This window comes from Meriones unguiculatus, chromosome 8 (genome assembly GCF_030254825.1).
Source record: "Meriones unguiculatus strain TT.TT164.6M chromosome 8, Bangor_MerUng_6.1, whole genome shotgun sequence".
Classification (NCBI taxonomy): domain Eukaryota; kingdom Metazoa; phylum Chordata; class Mammalia; order Rodentia; family Muridae; genus Meriones; species Meriones unguiculatus.
The window spans coordinates 87,393,695-87,416,314 of record NC_083356.1 but is presented as its reverse complement, the minus strand read 5'-3'; the positions used below and the strand labels follow the sequence as shown (position 1 = coordinate 87,416,314).

Here is a 22,620-nt window from a genome sequence, read left to right as displayed (position 1 = left end):
TGCTTCTCCTCTCAGATTTAGGGAAGTGGTTAAGAGCCTCTGCAACTTGAATGAAATCACCAGTGCAGAACTCCTGAAATGGCATTTGTCCTCCATGACTCAGGAGCAATAGAAAGGACATCCTGCCCTGCCCTGCCCTGTCAAGAATTCCTAGTCCCCACAACCCACTGAAGCACAAAGCTGTTAGTACATGCTGTGGCTGCAACTTAGCACATAAACCTTGTAGCACAAAAACAAAACATTGTTTATTTCCCTTTTAGAGCTATTTATTTACCAAATGACCAGAGAAAGCAAATATCCAACAATAACAGGAAGAAACCAATCCTGAAGAACTTTAAAAAAAAATATTTTTTTAAAAAAGTTAACTTTTCAGTAAACTCTGTGACTGAAGTAGGAGAAGCAGGATTTCTAGAAATAAGCATCCATCCAGCCTTTCCTTTCCCTCTGAGACTCAGCTCAGAAGCGTGTGAGCTCCGGGAAGGACAGCCCATTCAGGGACCAGCAAACTTTGACTCCTTCCTGCTCTGTCGCTCTCCTTCCTTACATGCACTCTTGGAAGAAAACAAAACTGTGTAACGATATCCCCAAAGGACACCATGGAAGCCATCCAGCTGCCTCCTTTTAACCAGTGAAGAAATGGGGGCTGGCAAAGGTTCCAAGAGTGACTGTGAGCCACAGCACCAGGAGAAAAAGCCTCCCAACTCCCTGTGTAAGTGGATGTCTCCAAAGCAAATCTCTAATTAGAGAAACATGTACTCCTCCAAGTCTCTGATGCTCTCGTGTGTTACAGCAATGATATTTATCCTTTCAAACGCTTCTATTTGTGTTATGTGAAACGTGTTTTTAGTGCATGTAATGGTTGGGTTAAGATGTTTTTGCTGATGTTTGGTGTCTGTGTGTATATGTGTGTCTGTGTGTGTTTGAGAAAGAGAGAGATTACAAGAATAAGAGCAGTGGAGACAGGAAAAGATGAAGTTTCTGACATCATGTGGTCATTGGGTGGAGTAACTAATAAAAGTCATTGCTAAGCACTGTGTAGTTAGACTGCTGTGTACAGCTACATCGAGATGAACCAAGCTTTCAAATGTCATGAGATCTTTATTTTCAACAGGTGGTGTTCAAAACGCAAATAAGCAGCTCCCGAACGGCAGCGTGGTGGTTGTGAGAGTAAGGGGAGTCAGGGTGGGGTTTCACTCGCTTTGGAAACCAGGGCTGCTGAAAAGCATTACTTCCTGCTCATCATTATCTGAGGATCTGCTTACAAAGAGCAGTTGCTGACTGGAGATCTGCTAGAGAATGTTTCTCCTTCTTTTAGTGGTTGTAAATTAATGACAGTTCCTACTTTAAAAAAACAGCATTAAAAAAATTCTAGAAGGTGGAAAGTCAGCTCAGAGTACTCATGGACAAATACTGGGTGAACAGAAAGCCAAAATGAGGAAGAAAGTAAAGCCAAGCCAAGCCTGCCTGCTGCATTCTGCATGACTTTGAGAGTGGACTGTCCATTCTGCACCAAGTCCACACTCATTCATTTAATCACAGAAGGTACTTTCCGTCAGAGTGTGCCTTAGCTGATTTACCAATTGCAGTAGGAAAAGCCTGCAAGAAAGATTTTATAACTCTCAGTCCTTAAAATTACCATCATCATCTGGACAGAGCGTAAGGTTAAAGGTCATACGGGGTGAAAGTAGTTTTGCTAGCAAGAAATTGGTTTGTTCAGGCTATTTCTTCGTGCCTAAAGATCATCGTATGAGAAATCCTTCGTCTGGGGACTGAGGAGATGGCCCTAGCTGTAAAGTGACTGCTGCATAAGCAGAGTGGCTGGAGTTTAAATCTCTAGTGTCCATTGAAGAAGGCAAGTTCAGCAGTATACACACCTATAATCCCAGTGAGAGGAAGTCAGAGACAGAGATCCTTAGGACTTGGAAGCCCTTTGGTGTAGCAAACTCAGTGAGTCACAAATTCACTCAGCTGAAGACCCTTTCTCAAAGCTAATGTGAAGAACAACTGTGCAAACAAGTGAGATTAGACCTCATCCTTTACTACATGTGACCAGAGGCCCTATCACCCCTTAACACGCAAGTATAAGCAGAGGAACAGGTACACATATACTCTGATTGAAAATGAAAGCAAAAAGCATATTTACTACTTGTCAACCTAAGCAACTATGAATCTAAAGTCCATTGCAGATAAAAGGGCATTTCTTTAAAGTGGAAGAACCTTTAATGAAGACACAATTCCTCCTTAACCTAAGTTGAGACCCGAGCACATGCAATGATTACGATGTTGACCTGATTTACATGGCCGAGATATTAGAACTCTCGGCCTCACAAAATTTCTGAAATGATTGCTTTAATTCTGGGACTGTCTGAATCCCGCCCCATGTATGGAATAACTGATTTAATAATTTGGTACTTTTAAATATGCAGGATATGAGGCACTTAGAAATTTGCCCACAGTGAGGAACGAGATGTGATCTCATTCTTCTCTCCAGAAACTCCTTGTAAAAATGACTCCTTCGGAGGTGGCATTTGAAGGGATGCCCGATGAAGCAAGGGTTGAATGGATGATGCAAGCATCTTCATGAAAATCAAAGACAGGTTTCTGGAATACCAAGTTCCCAGCTCTGCTTCAGTGCATCATAAAATGGGCCAGATGTCAGACTCCTCTCATTTAAATTTTTATGCATAAGTTTTAAAAATAATTTGATTTCAAGTAGCTAAAAACCTCCACGGACAGGAAACACAGCGTATGGTGCATGTAGGTGTCTAACGTGAAACAATGACCTTTTATCACTAAAAATAACCTTTAGTGTCTCTTCGTGTTACTTTTGTTTGCACACATGATGAAAATAATTGTCCGAAGTTTTTGGTAGCATTCAAAAAACACACACAGGCATTTTGACCATAATTAAAAGTAGATCTTGTCCAAACGCACCCTGGGTGAAGAGACTCATTTGTAGATGTCTCGAGGAAACCAGACTCACTGTAGAAACTTGTGTAATGTTTAATGCGGCCCAGTTTCTAGCTGTCAAATGTGCACAAAGTGAATAAATACAAGTGGGACGTTGACTAGGACAAAGCTACAGCCTGTAACCTATGTCTGTCTTGATACAGCACAGAGTAACAGAGTAAATAACCTGACAGGAGCCTGCTTGTCAGTCAAAAGTGTATTTACTGGCATCGGTCACAAAGCCCTGTACAGCCACGAAATGCCAAATGAGTCTCAACCTTGTTTTATTTAGTTTCAGGATAGTTGGCTTTAACAAAACTTTTTTTTCTGATTTATTTTCTAGATTGGATGCTCAAAGAGGGTAGGGGATTTGTTTGATCTACTAGCAAGCCTAACATGCCAAAAATAGTATATGACTTTATTGTAAATAAAATCTTGAAAAGTGAATGAAAAAATGCAGAAATGGAGTTTATATTATTTAGAAGAAATGGCATTTGCTTTCATTTTAATTTAGTTGTGACAATAGTATTTATCTTAATCTTCTTTTTTATGACTTTTATAGCATTCCCATTTATAAGTTATTGAATTATAGCTATTTACTTACAATACGTGGTTATAGGTGTTTATCAATAACCCATGCTAGATATTCACTGATATGAATGTTGGACTCCACTGCCCAAAACTTCAAAAGAGGTAACCCATTTATAGTCAATGGTGTCTAGGGCAGGGACATTGCCACTACGTTATACAGACACTCGACATAAATTCTAATTTGTACATGCATATATATGTATATCATGTATATTAATGTGCATATGATGCATACATATATATATATATATGTACACACATATATGTGGATGATTCTACAGGAGCAGTTTTCTTTTTTATATTTAATTTCATTTATATATTTATTTACTACAATTTATTCACTTTGTATCCCTGCTGCAGCCCCCTCCTCTCAGTCCCACCCACCCTCCCTCTTCTCCCCCTATGCCCTTTCCCTAGTCCCCTGATAGGGGAGAACCTCCTCCTCTTCTATCTGTCCCTAGCTTATAAGGTCTCATTAAGGCTGGCTGCATCATCCTCCCCTGCGGCTTGGAAAGGCTGTATCCCCCAGTCCCCCAGTAAGGAGTACAGGGGCTGTTTCTGACATGAACTCAGTGGCAGGTGCAGTTTTCTTCATTAATGGTAAGTCTTCATTTACAAACTTTCCTTTCTTGAAAGCAATGCAGTAAGAACAAAATTTCTCTAAAAACTTTTAGAGAAAACTTTTAGGGTGGTTTAACTTCTCAGCTAAATTGATGGTAACATTTGGTAGAGTTATTGCTCTGAATGATCATTACCCGCATCCCTCCAAAACACATATTCTCATGGAAGAAATTTTTCTTGAAGCTGAACACAGCCTTGCAAGACCTATTCTTTAGCAGCAAGCAATTGGTCTATGTGGCATCCTTTGTTTCTAGACTCGTGGACTCACATATACCAAAAATTCTATTCCTTTCTGGAAGTTCTAGAAGAGGATGATTTACTCTGTTAATTCTAATTGTTGAAAAATTCATCACCATCATTGTGGAAGCTGGGTCTCTAGACTCTTGCTAACTTCTAGGGTGTCTTCTATGCTTCTCCAGATTGTTTTCTGGACTGTATATTTCATAGTTTTAAATCAACAGGAAGATCTGAATTATTTCTGTATTTTCAATTGGCTCATGCTCCTGAGAGGGGTATTAAATCTCCAGCAAACATACGTGCAAACATGTTCTTGGTTAGAGATGAATACCTTGCATATCTTGTAGGCAGATTGGACTAATACATATTATCTTCAAAAATAAACAGGAAATAGTCAGGTAAATTAGGAGTTTAGCTATGATATAGCTATGACCCTAGTAAAGACAAGAGTGAGTGTTCACCAAGTTAATATGTCCCAAACAAGTGACATAGAAAACTAGGCTTTTAAGAAATGTCATTACACTCTGTGCCTTTCATCACAGTCTTCACTTTTCCTTTTGTTAAAATAGGTCGTAAACAGATTGTTAAGTTAAAGTGGCAGCAGAAAAAGCTATAAAAACTTTAGACTAATTTCCTTTGTTGACACATTGTTTTCTATTTTTCTTTTTCCAATTCTCCTTTTCATTAATTAATTTATTTATTCATCTACATCCAAATTGCAGACCCCCCTCCTTCATCTCCTCCCAGTTCTACCCTCACACCCTTCTCCATTCCCTTTTCTCTTTCTGGAGTTCTGCCATGGGTACTAAGCTACCCCAGCACTTTAAGTTTCAGTAAGACTAAGCACAGTCCAGAAAATGCAGCCCAGCTAGGGGAAAGGGATCCAATGGCAAGTAATAGAGTCAGAGACAGGCCCTGCACCAATTGTTAGGGAAGCCACATGAAGAGCAAGCTCTACATCTGCTACATATGTGTAGAGGGCCACGTCCAGCCCTTTTTGGTTGGTGGTTCAGTCTCTGTGAGCCCTCAAGCACCCAGGTTAATTGACTCTGTAGGTCTTTCTGTGATGTCCTTGACCCCTCAGGCTCCCTCAATCCTTTTCCCATCTCTTCACAGGACTTTTCCAGCTCTGTCTAATGTTTGGCTGTGGGTCTCTGCATCTGTTTCCATCAGTTGCTGGGTGAAGCCTCTCAGAGGACAGTTATGCTAGGCTCTTATCTATAAAAACTAGCAGAGTAACATTAATATGTCAGGGATTGACTCTCTCCCATGAGATGGGTCTCAAGCCAGTCATTAGTTGGCCATTCCTTTAATCTTGGCTCCATCTTTATCCATGCACATCTTGTAGGCAGAAAAAATTGGGGGTGGAAAGTTTTGTTGGTGGGCTAGTATCTGCCTCCCTACACTGGAAATCTCGACTGGCTACAGGAGGTGACCACTTCAAGTTCCATATCTCCTGCTGCTAGGATTCTTAGCTAGTGTCATCCCCATGGCCTCTCAGGAACTTCACCTGTCTCAGGTCTCTGGTGAGTCCCAGAGATGACCCCCCACACCAACTGTCTCTCACAGTTCCCCTCTCCCCACACCTGATCCCTAGCCTCGTTTCCACTTCCCACCCCTTCTCCCACCCAGTTCCCTTCCTTCATCCATCTCTGATGCCTTTTTGGTTGTTGTTCTGGCACGTCTTCTGTAAATTTTAGCATTATCCCACTGCCTTTTCCATCCTACAGCTTCATTAGGTTGGGTATATGTGTACCAGTTCGAGTTCAATTTTTGTGTCATTTTTTTTCCCTCTAGTGCTGTGTATAGTGGTATCTTTGTGGCAACAACAAAAACATTTTTTAGGCTTTTTATACTATAGCGTTTCCAATGAGAGCTGGTTTGAAACTTTGAGTCCATTTTTAAAATACAGCATGACAGTCATTGAATAATGTTAGCACTTTCCATGGCTTTTTATGTTTTCTCTTTATTATTGTTATTTATTACAATTTATTCATTTTGTATCCCAGCTGTAGCCCACTCCATCATCTCCTTCTGGTCCCACTCTCCCTCTCTATGTCCCCCACTTATGTCCCTGCCCTAGTCCACTGATAGGAGAGGACCTCCTCCCCTATTCTCTGACCCTAGCCTATCAGGTCTCATCAGGATTCCCTGGATCCTCTTTCTCTGTGGCCTAGTTAGGCCACTTCACCAAGGGGAGGTGATCAAAGAGCTGGCCACTGAATCCATATCAGAGACAACCTCTGTTCCCATTACTAGGGAACCACATGGAGACTGATCTCCTTTGGGTACATCTGAGCAGGGAGTCTAGGTCCTCTCCGTGCATAGTCTTTGATTGATTTATCGGTGTCTTCAGGACCCCCCTGAGCCCATATTCTTTGGCTTTGTTGGTCTCCTTATGGAGCTACTGTCCTCTCCAGGCCTTTCTATTCCTCTTTCTTCCACAATGGAATATTACTCAGTAATTAAAACAAGGAAATCATGAAACTTGTAGGCAAATGAATGAAACTAGTAAAGATGATCCTGAGTGAGGTAACTCAGAAGCAGAAAGACACACAGGGTATATACTCACTTATAAGTGGATATTAGACATATAATATAGGCTAAATATACTACAATCTATAGTGCTAATGAAGCTAAACAAGAAGGACCACCGTAGGGAAGAGACTTAATCCTCATTCAGAAGGGCAGACAGGATAGACATCAGAAGCAGGAGAAGACATGGAGCAGGACAGGAGCTTTCCACAAGGGGCCTCTGAAAAACTCTACCCATCAACTTATTCAAGCAGATGCCGAGACTCATTGCCAAACTTTGGGCAGAGGCCAGGGGAATGTTCTATGGTTTTAAAAGTACAAGGCAGCATTATGTTGGAAGGTCCTGAGGGTGTTGTCTTTTAGAGCCTAATTCACTTAGAGATTAAAGCAAGTAGTAGACTTAACCTTCACAGTTCTTTACAGCTTGGGATCACCTTTCTTTTGTCTTTCTTAAAATTGTTCCATCCCAAATGAAACTGATACAGAACTTTAAAATGTATTGCTTTGTCTAGTTTTCTAAAATCTAGTTACAGTCTGCTTGAGAAGGCAAGCAGGTTGCAATAAGTGATATGTTGAGTCTGATTGTTTTAATTGTGTTTTAAAGTTCTAAAATTCATCAGCAAAGAAAGGAGATCAAGTGAGAAAGGAAAATAGAGGAGTTGAAAGAGACTGTCCTGTCACCGAGATTAGTTCTCAGCGCAGTGAGACATTTCAGGGTCCCTGTTGACATTCTCATTAAACTTTTGTTATAGTTGTGCTACATTAGAAATCGATCATTACATATGAAAACAGTGAAAGCTGCAGCCATCAGGCTATGTTTCAATTAGGCTGGAAAAAATAAGTAGGCACCATGCTGTAAAAAGAAAATAAGCTGTTATATAAGGGACTTCACATGAATATTGGCGATCATTCTTATGTCCAACTTTTAGACTTAACTCCAAATGAAGATGTTCATCACATCTTATAATGGAAAATCTAGAAATTGCTACTTCTTTCCTTTATGATCACATCTATAATATCCCAGTACTTTTCATAAGTGTCCCTGATATGCTGACAGATTTGAGAAATACAGAAGTGAAGCATGTATAGATCCTGCTCTCAAGAAACTCACTGATTTATTATACTCAATAAAATTCTATGAATCTTTTATAAATATGTGCTTTGAATTTTGAATCTAAGTAATATAAATAATATTGCAGTCAAATAATTAATAAACTAAAATAATTGTTGTGATAAATTAATAAATTGAAAACCTTTAAATTTATTTCTGGCAATTCCCACTCTGATAGGAAGAAACAAAAAACTTGTGTAGTTGTAAGATGATCCTTCACATCACTGTGACTTGGAGCAGCCTTTTTTCTTAAATAGTTCATCATATTGCATCTATATTTTTGTGAAAATAGAGAATATAATTGTGGGAGAAAAGCACAGGCAAAATAAAGTAACAAAATTATAACTGTACAATTAAAATTACCAACTTAGAGTTAAAAGTCTGTGCTGACATTGCAACCCAATTCAGATGTAGGATATTTTTTCTTATTTTCCCTGCTTCTCAGAGGAAGTCATTTAAAATGGCAACACCAGACTTTTAGGTTTTTATTTTTATGTCTAAAGATTCTTAAATTGTTGCAACATTTTTTTCTGGTTATGGCATCCTGGGAACTGTAATGATGAAAATATTAATATTGGAATTTCTTGGAAGTATTAACCCTGTTGACACTGAGTCTCACTTCAGGCTGTGCTTTCAAATTAAAGTGAAATAGATTTCTGAGCCAGATGTTTTTATAAAATCTTTGCCACAATTATTTATATGTTTCAGGCAAAATGTATTCTTTGGCCTTCATTTTTGAGATAATAACCTCAATTCTCTGCAACTTTTGTATATTTTAGTACAACTGAAGTAGAATGACTATCCATACAGATTTTTTTTATTTACTGAATATAGTTGTTCTAAAGCTGCATCTACTTAATGTTTATTTTGAAGCAACTTATTCTTTATTCCTTTTGTACCAGTAGATCTCATATGAAGAACTGTTAAACTTAATGTTTCTTTATACCAACAAAATATTTATTCACCAAAAATTAAATACTCTTTAACCCTCATATGTCATAGGCATATGTTGTATAATGCTTATTTCTCTTTTAAAGTATTCCACTATTTTAAGATTAAGTTGCAGTTAAGCTTCTAATGTTTTAGAAATCAAGTCAGTTCTATTGAGGAAAGGAAAGGTAGGATACCGCCAGGTGAAATTGAAAATGGGAATGTATCCTGGAAAACAGATAGACAAGTTGGAGGCATGTGGACTTTTAAGGTGCAGGCTTGGCACATTTATATGGAGATAGACAACCCAGAGCAATAGGACCTCGACAGCAATCTGTAAATGAGACCCAGAGGTATGACAAAGCAAGTATAAGAAAAGTTGTGGAAAATAGGAACCATGCATAAAGAAACTGATGTTGCTTAATCTGAAGGAGAAACGGTCTAAGGAAAACAATAGAAATCTCATCAAATAAAAATTTATTTTATAGATGATAGGGTCCAGATGTTTCCCTGTCCCCTTAGATAATATAGAATTATGTGACAACAGAAACTTTAGGTTAATTATTGTGACTATACAGGCTGGGAAACCCTGAAATGTTTATCAGGAGATTTGTATAGGAAGATTTATTCAGCCATGCAAATTGACATGAGGCCAAGTACCCACAGGCCTTATTAAAATTAACCTTCAAACAGGAAGTTGAGTGTTTGATGGCCTTGAGCATCCCAGATACGTTCATATATGTAAGGCATACACATTTTTTTGAAATAAATCTTGACTATTTATTTGAGGAAATTTAACATTTTTGTTCCTTCTAATAGACATCAGAGAGTGTCTGTTTTCCTCAGGTATGCTTTCAGCAATTTTAGTGCTTTCTGTTGAGTGAGTCTATGGATGTAGGCATTCAGGAATGAATTTTCATCCATGTGTCTCTAGTTTAAGCATATTTAGAAGAGAAAAAATTAGATTCACACACATTTAGAGTAGTACGACTCTTTCAAGAATACAAAACTACTGAAACATATCATAAACTCCTTGCAAACTTAACATGAAAACTCCATATTTTGAGGTATTCATTCCTCTATTTTTTCTTTTTTTAATTTTTAAATTTATTTTTTAATATTAGTTACAGTTTATTAACTTTGTATTCCAGCTGTATCCAGCTCCCTCATTACCTCCCAATCCCACCCTCCCTCCCTCATCTACACCCTGCCCCTTTCCAAGTCCACTGATAGGGGAAGACCTCCTCCCCTTTCATCTGACCCTGGTTTATCAGGTATCTTCAGGACTGGCTGCAATGTCCTCCTCTGTGGCCTAGCAGAGTTGCTCCTCCTTCGTTGGTGAGGGGTGGGGAGGTCAAAGAGCCAGCCATTGAGTTTATGTCAGAAATAGTCCCTGTTCCCCTTACTAGGGTGCCCACTTGGATACTGAGCTATCATGGGCTACATCCTAGCAGAGGTTCTAGGTTATATCCATACATGGTCCTTGGTTGGAGAAACAGTCTCATAAAAGACCCCTGTGCCCAGATATATTTGGTCCTTGTGGAGCTCCTGTCCTCTCCAGGTCATATTAACTCCCCCTTCTTTCATATGATACCCTGCACTCTGCCGAAGGTTTGATTATGAGTCTTAGTATCTGCTTTGATACACTGCTATGCAGAGTCTTTCAGAGGCCCTCTGTGGTAGGCTCCTCATTTCTCTATTTTTTTTCAAGGAATTGTTCATGTTTTAATAAAACAGAAAATTAAACTGAAATGCAGTAGTCATCTAGAAATATTAGTTTGGTAAGGGAAGATATTTTGAAGTTGCTATTTTTTTCTTTATAAGAGGTGATAAAGGATGGACACTTGCTCAACCATGTTTATAGCAGCTCTATTTGTAATAGCCAGAACCTGGAAACAATCCAGATGTCCATCAACGGTGGAATGGGTACAGAAATTGTGGTATTTTTATACAATGGAATACTACTCAGCAATCAAAAAGGAGGAAATCATGAAATTTGCAGGCAAATGGTGGGATCTAGAAAAGATCATTCTGAGTGAAATATCCCAGAAGGAGAAAGACAAACATGGGATATACTCACTTATATAGACCTATAAGATATGATAAACATAATGAAATCTATACACCTAAAAAAGATAATCAATTGAGCGGACATGGGGTAAGATGATCAATCCTCATTTAGAAAGACAGATGGGATGTGCATTGAACGTATGACAGGAGTCTACTGAGCGCATCTGAAAGACTCTAACTAGCAGTGTTTTCAAAGCAAAGACTCATGACCAAACCTTTGGCAGAGTACAGGGAATCATAAGAAAGAAGGGGAGTTAGTCTGATGGGGAAAGGATAGGAGCTCCACAAGGACCAAATATATCTGGGCACAGGGTCTTTTCTGAGACTGACATTCAACCAAGGACCATGTATGGATATAACCTAGAACCTCCACTCAGATGTAGCCTGTGGTAGCTCAGTAACCAATTGGTTTCCCAAAGTGAGGGGAACAGGGACTATTTCTAACAAGAACTCGATGACTGGCTCTTTGGTCTCCCCACCCCCGAAGGGAGGAGCAGTCCTGTTAGGCCACAGAGGAGGGCTTTGCAGCCAGTCCTGAAGATACCTGATAAATCAGGATCAGATGAATGGGGAGGAGGTCCCCCCTATCAGTGGACTTGGAAAGGGGCACGGTGGAGATGAGGGAGGGAGGGAGGGAGGGACTGGGAGGGAATGAGGGATCGGGACACGGCTGGGATACAGAGTTAATAAAATGTAACTGATAAAAAAAAAAGAGGTGATAAAAATAACTATTCTATTTTATGACAGTGAAATATAACACTCAATATCACTATACATAAAATATAACATATACTGTGTAATATATGCATATATACTACAAGTATATATGTTTTCTATATTATATGTATATATTTATATAAGTGTCAAATGCTTTATAAACTCATAATATCAAAGAATATGGATTATGGAAGAGGGGTCAAAAGGATATAAGAGTCAGAGAAAGAGGAGGAAAGCTGTGAAATATAGTTATTGCACAAGACATGCATAAGATCAGTTTAGTCAAGATTTTATCACTTGGTTGCCTCTCAGAATTTAAAGATAAGGCTCTATTGTTGAAGACACCAATGGCATATGGTCATAAGACTTAGAGCAACCAAGTCGAAACTGACCTGGAAGCCTCCTGTTGAAAACTAGATGCTGTAGTATCATAGTATTGAAGGTACTATGCAACCTAGCAAGGGTGAAAAGCAATCAGAGGTCTTATCCTTCTGTGACTCATGTGAATCATAAGACCAGTCCATCAAGATGTGGACTAATTGTGCTATATACTTTTATCCTGGGGGTAACCAACAGCTGTCTTACTAGACTTTAAAAGTGAGGGACCACATGTCTGGTACTGTAAACCTAGACAATTACTCATGGTTGGAGAAGTCATAAGCCTTTGAGTAGAAACTACTAATATGACTATTCTAAACTAATATGATTTCAGTTTCTAGTTGTATTCTAAATACTCATCCTTTTATACCCAGATAAGTATAGCTTTCACCACTGGAGTAGGTTTGAATGACCCTTAGGGAGACATTTTTTGAATAGTTGGTTCCCAGTTGGTAGAACTGTTTGGGAAGGGTTCAGAAAGACAGAGGTTGAAGGACATATGTCACTTTGATGTTTGATGCAGCTAATTTCTGTGGGGGAACACTGTGAGAAAGTGTGTCCCTGTATATTCAATAGTTACTTATTTCTGCACTAGTAGAGATCTATGGACCATCACCAGTCTCATATTTTGTAAACGCTCACCTTTCTCACTTGTTCACTGTTTTTAAGAAGGGGAAGGCAAATCTTCCAGATGGAGAGAGGGTTTCTGGGGGAAGAACTCAGATTCTGGGATAATCACCAGCATGACACAGAAAGGAACAGACGTAGAGTGGCTGAGAGAGAGGTTAAAACTAGCCACATGTCAGATCATGGATTAAAATGGTTTAGATGAACCAGCTGAGAGGTATGTCTAGCTAAAATTTTAAAATATTAAAATTAATATTATTTAACTGCTGGTGCATCCTAAAAGTACCACTATACCTCCCATTCCCAGGTAGCTCTCTGCTTCTTGTTGGTAGACCAGATGGAGTCTCTCAGCTACTGAGTCAGAACCATGCCTATCTGCTTGCTGATATAGTCTCTACCTTGATTGTCATGGACTCTCTCATTAAAACTGTAAGCCCCAATAATTCATTTCTTCTATAAGTTGGTTTAGTCTGTGTGACATATAAAATAAATTTAAAAGTAATTAAGACAATGATCACCAAAAAGTTTATTTTTGATGAAGAGCTAAAAGCAATCAGTGGCTATTGTGAGCGAAAGGAATCAGTTTTCTCCTGTGCCTGGCTGGCTTTCTAATCACACAGTCTGCACTAAACATATATAAATAAGAGTAACTCTAAATAGACCTCTTAGAATCTATTAAGTAACTAAAAGATGCAAATATGGTATTTTTTATGAAATTCTCAAAAAATTTATGTTAAACAAATTTTCAGACACACTATTACTTAGATAAAACAGACAAGCTGAAGGTTCTAATCAAACAACATATTTATAAATCAAAGACTTAACTTTGTACTTCAAAAAGAAGGTGTAAAGTGTTTTTTTCTTTTTTATTATAAAAAGTATCATAAGATAATGGGACCAGGTCAGAAGTGGCGGTGAACACCTGCAAGCTCAGCAGGTGAGTATGCTTTTGAGGCCAGCCTATTCGACAAAGCAAGTCCAGGATAGCCAAGGCTATACAAAGAAAACTTGTCTTGAAAAAGAAAAACTGCCAAAGGTTTGGTCATGAGTTTTTGCTTTGAAAACACTGCTAGTTAGAGTCTTTCAGATGCGCTCAGTAGACTCTTGTCATACTTTCAATGCACATCCCATCTGTCTTTCTAAACGAGGATTGATCATCTTACCCCATGTCCACTCTATTGATTATCTTTTTTAGGTGTATAGATTTCATTGTTCATCATATTTTATATGTCTATATAAGTGAGTATATCCCATGTTTGTTTTTCTCCTTCTGGGATATTTCACTCAGAATGATCTTTTCTAGATGCCACCATTTGCCTGCAAATTTCATGACTTCCTCCTTTTTGATTGCTGAGTAGTATTCCATTGTATAAAAATAGCACAATTTCTGTACCCATTCCTCTGTTGATGGACATCTGGGTTGTTTCCAGGTTCTGGCTATTACAAATAGAGCTGCTATAAACATGGTTGAGCAAGTATCCCTTTTGTGTATTTGAACAAACATTGGGTATATACCTAGCAGTGGTATAGCTGGCAGAGTACAGGGAATCATAAGAAATAAGGGGAGTTAGTCTGATGGGGAAAGGATAGGAGCTCCACAAGGACCAAATATATCTGGGCACAGGGTCTTTTCTGAGACTGACATTCAACCAAGGACCATGTATGGATATAACCTAGAACCTCCGCTCAGATGTAGCCTGTGGTAGCTCTGTAACCAATTGGTTTCCCAAAGTGAGGGGAACAAGGACTATTTCTAACAGGAACTCAATGACTGGCTCTTTGGTCTCCCCACCCCTGAAGGGAGGAGCAGTCCTGTTAGGCCACAGAGGAGGGCTTTGCAGCCAGTCCTGAAGATACCTGATAAAACAGGATCAGATGAATGGGGAGGAGGTCCCCCCTATCAGTGGACTTGGAAAGGGGCACGGTGGAGATGAGGGAGGGAGGGAGGGACTGGGAGGGAATGAGGGATCGGGACACGGCTAGGATACAGAGTTAATAAAATGTAACTGATAAAAAAAATAATAATAAAATAAAAAAAAGAAAAAGAAAAAAAAAGAAAAAGAAAAACTGAAACAAAAAGGGACCCACACATTTCAATAGATACTGGATAAAATATTTATCAAAATGCAAGAGATATACAATGAGAAATTTTATTTGAGCAGTCATCAGAGGAGTCAGAGGAAATCTAAATCATAAGTTGTAAATACGAAAATATTAGATGACTAAATTAAATACTTTCACTACACAAAGTATAGGAAGGTTATGAAACAGCTGTAATAATAATATGTCCTGTTATAAAACCTTTGTAAAACAATTTGATATCTTATAAAAAATAAAACCAGTGACTCTACAACCATCCAGCCATGGAATTCTCAGCTCTGGCTTACATGGACAAAAACCCAAGTTCTAAGTCAAAATCCTATAGCTGAAAATGACTGAAAGTGGAAACATCTGAAGATTTCAACAATTCATACAAAATAAAATATTTGTCATGCATCTAGACAATAAGACATTAATCTTGAGTCTTTATTAATATTACTTCGAATAATTCCAAAGTCATGTTGGCTAAAGCTATCCAAGAAAAGTAGTGAAATTAATGCAACTCTCTACTTTATAAAGTCTTGGGAAATGAAAAATAATCTATATTTTCAGACTATGACATATGTAAGAAAAAGCATGAAATTTAAAGACATTTGAATAAACATTTGGGGACAATAGAAATATTACTTTAAATGATTTGTTTTATTCATATGTCAAAATTTAGATTACTCATTCCTTTAAATCTGTAAACTTTATTGTCCAGAGATTTTTGCACTTGATCACTGATGCTTTGTTCACAATTGACAAGAAATGCAACAAGCTTGTATACAAATCAACTAATGATGGATAATGAAATTAAGATGCATACATACAATGAATTTTTATTATGATAAAATATGAAATTATGGAACTGAAAATGATATTGAATGAAATGACCTTGGCCTAGTCAGACAAATATCACAGTTTCTCTCTCATGTGTTGAAAATTGCTTTGAATTCTTAGATTAGTTTGTTTAAATTGGAGTGTCTATGAAGAAGGTCCAGGGAACTAAAATGGGGTCATTAGAAGGGTAGGTAACTAGGGACCCACTTGGAGATTGAGCTGCCATGAACTACTCTAGTAAGGGGAACAGGGGTTGTCTCTGACATGAACTCAGTGCCTGGCTCTTAGATTACCTCCTCCTGAGTGGGGAGCAGCCTTACCAGACCACAGGGGAAGAAAATGCAACCAGTCATGGTTAGACCTGATAGGCTAGGATCAGATGAGAGGGCTGGAGGATCTCTCCTACCAGTGGACTGGGGGAGGGGTATAGGAGGAGAAGAGGAAGGTAGGGAAGGATTGGGAGGGGAAAAGGGAGGATGCTACAGCACGGATACAAAGTGAATAAAGTGTAATAAATAATAAAAAAAAACTCAAAAAGTGATAAGTAACAAGATACTTTAAAGAATGGGTGTTGACAGAATACATTTGATGCAAAAATAGAGCATGTCATAGAATATTGGTGTCAGAAACATTTATGTGGGGATGATGGTGAGAGAATAAGAGAAGAAAGTATAGTAAAAGGGTTATCCTAAACTAAGTACATATGTAAAAACCTCCATGGAAACCTACTTTGTAATTCTGTTAAAATGCTGAAGTGCATTTAGAAGTGTTTGAACAAAGGTACCTTGAATGGGAGGGTAACTTTCATCCCAGCAGCCTGCTGTTATTAAAGAGTATGTGGATGGAGAATATCTACCTACTAACTGTTGGTCAAGGAAGTTCCAGAGGCTTCCAAAAGATTTGAAACCATTCCCTAGGTCATGATTTGCCCTCTAGTTCTTGATCATAAGGTCCTGTTGCCAAACATACCATGCTTTTGGGTTATAAGACATTGACAAATGAAGCTTTATTTCAACTGTTGGGTAGCTTTCTTCATTTGAGAAGGTGCTATGCAAACTCTTTGTGGAGAAATGTCCTCAATGGCCCTATTCAGCTGTGGACCCCAAGAGATATACTGATGACCTGACTAACAAGATATGCCTATTGATGAAATGGTAGCATGCTGATAATGTGGTAACCAGTCACTTTCTGTTTAGATATGAGGTCCATTCAATAGAAGAGGACTCTAGTTTTGGACAAAAGTATACAGCACATGAGTGAAGAAGTAAGTCTTGGGCACCAAGGAAGAGCCTAATAGTGTTTTTTCTAAGTAGATTAATACCCATACAACTGTTAAATGCTTATGCTTATACCCACACATTGGTGTTACTTTCAGTCTTTGTCAGTGAAGTTTCTCTTCTGCATTGGGCTAATAGGGTCAAAGTACACAATGGGTCAAAGTGCAGAAAATTAGTGAGTGTGGAGTGTTAAACCCTGAATGAATATATTCATACCACCTCCTTCTTGGCTCAGGAAATATGCACAGGAGGGCTAAGTAAAATATAAATATATTCTATATTTAATATAAATATAGAATATATATATATATATATATATATATATATATATATATATATTCCCATGACCTGGGAAACGGTCCAACAAAACACTCTTCCCCAGGCGTGACATGGCCTCTCAAAAACTCATTGCAGCTGTAGTTCCTGAAATAGTACCTGGACAAAATTAAAAGACTTTGGGCAATTAATGAATGATGGGGAAGTGATTGTCATCATCTTCATTGTTGTAGCCACTGGTAATTTGTCTACATCTAAAATAACCCACAATTATGCTCAAGAATGTAATTCTAATTACATAATATTTTCAAATTTTAGACAAAATATTGAAAATATAATTAATCATTTATCAATTTTTTGCTTTCTGAAAAGTCCATTAATCCATACATGAGTACTGATTTTGTGTGTGTGTATTTTTAATCACTAGTAACCTTTCTCATCCTAACTCTTTCCTAAAACCTTTCTTCTTCTCCCGTCTATTTTGATGTCTTTTTGTGTGTGTGTGTGTTTTGTGTAGTGATCCACCTGTCTCTGCCTCCCTGAGTGCCGGCATTAAAAGTGTACACCACCACACATGGCTCTTGATGCCTTCTTTTTAAACACTGAATGTAGCTAGAGCACTTGCTGTTTTATGATGGAATCAGATTATTTTCCTTGTATTTGTAGGGCCTTTCATAGCCATTTGTATGCAACCTCAGTTGCAGGACATCTGATAACCTTGCACAGATGTGATATCCATGTACTCATTCAGACAAAACATGAATATATATAAAATAAACATATATCTTAAAAAGGTTTCTTAGGAGTCTGTTTATAGGCTTATATATGTCTTAGTGTGAACTCTATCGTGAGCTTATATTTTCAAATAACTCAGAAGAATCGCTGAAAGAAAAATAGTGTAGATTTCTCAGCAGACAGAACTTCTACAAGATACTAAGAATTCACAATAAATGATGCTTTCAGGAAAAAAATAAGATGGGTATGTTGCTCACAGAGTGATGTGCCAAGAACCATCCACAATGAATGTTCCTCTCTTCTAATTTTGATTACTTCACCTTCAATGTTATTAGCCACCTTAATATTTCTAACGTTACAGTAAACACAGTTCTTTGAAATGCGATTGAAAAATATTTTATGTATAACTCTAAAGGTTTGTTTATTTAAAGTGCTTTTCTAAAATTGAATAATTTGTGTTATTTCTGTAGGTTCAAAGGTTAAAAAAAAGCTTACCTCTTATATACCGATTGTTTTACTGAGTATCACCTTGTTATGATTAATATTTTTAGTGTGATTTCTAAGTTAGTTAACTGCTAAACAAGTCAGAGGGTCGTTTCCTACTGCAGAAAATAGGCATTTGGAGTTTGGTATTAATGAGTTAAAACATCATTTACAAAAGGGCCTATCACTTATTTGATAATGAGTAGATGAGGATAGAAGTATGGTCTGTCAGAAGCTGCTGAGGAGCTTTCCACCCACAGAGCAGGTCCTCTGCCTGCTCGCTTTACGTTTTCTGACACACGGCACTGGCATTAATCTATAAGGCTATGTGAATGTCTGATATATAACTTGTCCATGATTTTAGTACACGCTTACTTACCTAACACTGAAGGAGATACTTCTCCCACCACCATCTAAAATTAAGAGAACCTGTGAACAGGCAGAACAAATGAAGGTCCCTGCTACCTTCTTATCAAAATAGCATGACATGAATAAGAACGGAGTCTTCTAACACCGCCTTTCTCATATGTCAAGCATTCTATATCCAGATATCATGACCATATTTTCTTCCCAAAACCACCAAAGGAGAAGAATGAAGAATACTTTGCAGTGCCGTATCTATAATTCTGTGGCAATGAAAAGCATAACAGCAGCAGGAATAAATTCTCTTGAGTGTTATTGAGAATCCGTGTTCTGTTACTCACAATGATATTCAGACTTATCTCATCAAGACTGTGCTCACCAGCACTCTCCCCATATGCTACAAAAGTTGGCCATCATATTGCTGGAGAAAGGGGACCTAATTACTCTAACTCCTCCTGCAACTGTCATTGTACACAAAAATTGGGTAACAATAACTCACTCCACAAATTCTCTACTCTATCTTAAAAATCAATGTGAAATTTAATTTATTTTGCTTTCTTTCAGGACTAGGGTACAGAAAGTACTTGAAATCTATATGGTAAATTCTAGAAGGTATGGATTTTCACAAACAGTGTACTTAATTAAAAAGAAAAACTATTATGTCATTAGACAAAAGTTACTGAGTTTGGCTTAATCACCATGGCATGTAGGGTTTTCATAACACACACATCTACTCAAGACCTGAGCTATTTTGTCATACTGTCCCTACAACCATGTACTGGAGTCCGCAGAAAAGAAAGCAGAAGAAAATCTTTTGGTCATAGCAATGAAAAATATTCATTATACCAATTTATGAGAGATTGAATTCCATATGAATTTTGAAGCTCACGATAATGGAATTGCCTGCTTTTGCATAAATACTACGTTCCAAACATTGCCTTAAAAACTCATGTTTAATCTTGGGGATGATTCTTTCCAGTGTCAGTACGATTGAAGATTACTGTTCCTGGTCATGGAATGCTCTCCAGTTTCCATCTCTATTTAGTTACAGACAACTTCATTGTTGGTTTTATTTGTGAATGGCAAGTTCCACATACCTTAGAAAGGAAATGTTCCACTGGGTTACGCTCCTCTATCTCAACATCCTTAATTGATGAAGATTTTCAAAGTGTATTCCTTTCACCATATGATGGAATCATTAGTAAATATGGATTTAGCACTGCTGTGAAAAGTTAGGCTAAATTGCCTATCAGAGTTCAGCAGTCTGAAGAAACCTCCACGATGAAAGCCTTTTAAAACTTACTTACTGGGGTGACATGAGCTAGCAAGGCTGTTATCATCTGATAATGCATTTCTAGGTGAGCTAAATTTTCCAAAGGCCATTGTTTCCTGGGGTGATGATGGCTTGTAGCCGTACAGCCTACTGGGCAGCATTGAGAGGAATTGTCTGGGATCATACAGAGAGTGATACAATTAACATGCTCTGTTCCTGAATAAAGCACAGGAAATACAACCTTTGATGGCCTCATTTAAGGAATAGTTTTTTTCCTCAATTAAACGCTGTCCCCAAAGCATCTACCATTACTTATAAAATTTAGCAGTTAATTCTCTGACCAATAACAGATGCTATAGTGAGCTATCAAGCACCGGGATTTGGGGAAGGAGCAAGAGCAAGCACTGGTGATGTTGCCCCGTTCCTGCCACCTGTTAATTGACTTGGAAACACTGGCATTTGTCGTTATCACTGCACATCCTGTGCTTCATGTAGTATTTTCCTTGGCTGCCTCTTCCTGCTCTCTTTTCTGTATAGCTAGACTGTAGCTGGAATTCCGATGGCTCTCATTTTACATCCAGGCAGTCCTAGTTTCCCCTTACCATATGGTCACCCTGATGTTACCATTTGCCTCAATCATCCTTTTTGTAGCTGCTTGAACATCTTAATTGATCTCCTGAGTTATGTTAGGGATTTATAACAGGCATCAATATAATTCATCTCATACATTCATGTGGTGGGCCTTTTCTCCTGATTGGATGTGGGGTGTGCATACCTACATATTACATTTTCCTAAAACCTGGGTTTCACTTCAGTGGTAACATAAGGGCTACAACTCACCAGAGGAAGAAACTGCCAGTTCGTCCACGGTCGATGTGACATTCTTTCCCTACTTCTCTCAGCTATGTATTACAGCATATTCAGTTCCCATCTCTAATTTCCAAAAAATGGTTTATGTACCCAACTTAAAATTCTCCTGGAGCAGACTAGAAGCTGTTATTCTTGAAGGCACTTGCATTATTTGCTTTTCATACTTATTCTTTCATTTTCACTAGCACGCACTTAAAATCATTAAAGCATGCCTATTACGATTTTTGAACTTGCAAGATGTTTACATTTGTATTGGAGCTCTCCATATTTACTTATGATTTTATATCTCTTAGAAGCCCAGCAACTGAATAAAAATTGTGTTTTTTTCTATTTTTATTCTATTCAAAAACTAACCTTCAACAGCGGTTATGTAAAACTATATAAGCTGATCCCTGAATCAGATAACATTACAAAACCATTTCAAAGAAGGCTCACACCATATAATGTGACGATCATCTAAAAAAGTTACTCTGCTTTGGATATTTGAGAACAGGAATTCTCAATCTGTGGGTTGCAACCCCTTTGTGGGGATCAAACAACAGGTGTTGACTAAGAGCATCTGCATATCACATGTTTACATTATGATTCACAACAATACCCAAATTACAGTTATGAAGTAGCAGTGAAAATGATTTTATAGTTGGAGGCCACCATGACATGAGGAACTGTATTAAGGTGTCACAGCATCAGGAAGTTTAAGAAAAAATGTTTATAAGATATCTACGTAAGTAAATTTTCTGAGAAGGTTACTGACTAACCAGGATGTTTTCAGTATTTTGGAATTTGTCATCTTTAAAACTATTCTTAAGTTAATAAAGTTATAGCACCAATTCCTATGCTTCCCTTAATTCCCCACATAATTTTAAAGCAGTGACTGTCCTATGTATAGTTTTCGTGTCTCAGCTTTATTCCATTGATATAATCTAGATCTTATTTTCACACAGGTGCATTCACATTTGAAACGACTTAAAATTGTGAAACAAAAGATTAATCCTGGGGCTGAATTTTGAAGTGTTACGATGACTTCCTTTTTGTGGGTCCAGTAGTTGATCCGATTTCTTAAAGTCAAGTGCCTGAAGTTATATTTCCTCTGTACTATTCTCTGAAGAGTATCAAGCCGGTTTCCAGACTCTACCTAGGGGAACATCTGCTGAGCTTTTTACAATCTAAAGTCAGATCTCTCTGAGGAGAAAAGAGAACACTGAATGCCATAAATAAACAGAATGAAAAAGGATCTGAGGCAGCATAGAAATCATGCCTCTTGCTCACGTGGGATAAATCCTCCACGGAGCTACAGTGAATCAACAGATTGCACTCCCTGTGCACTGGTGTCCACCGAAGCCTGTTTAGCATACCCAGGAAACTACTCAGAAGATCTCAGTACGCTGCAGTAACAACATGTGGCACTTACCAACATGAATTTGCACTTTTTGTGAAATGGCCATACTTCCACAAAGGAGGACAAGCGCACATCAGAGCTTCGCCTTGATTGTACGTCTGGTTTAGTGTCTTCATTTTATAACATCCAATAGATGAATGTTTGTACTTTCTTATGATGGCCACTAGGATAAATAAAGTGTACCGGATGTTCGTTTAAGTTGTGTTTCCATGGAAGGCACGGCATCAATTCTTTCATCTTTGAATCTCAAATTGTT

The 22,620-nt window shown here is 38.0% G+C and overlaps 1 long non-coding RNA gene across 1 annotated transcript; it reads left to right on the top strand.

Moving 5' to 3' along the window:
* The first annotated feature begins 445 nt into the window (after positions 1-445).
* LOC132655895 (uncharacterized) lies at positions 446-22,562 on the top strand. The gene is made up of 2 exons (XR_009593844.1): positions 446-709; positions 21,910-22,562. It is a non-coding gene; the product is annotated as an uncharacterized LOC132655895 (long non-coding RNA).
* The last annotated feature ends 58 nt before the right edge of the window (positions 22,563-22,620 follow it).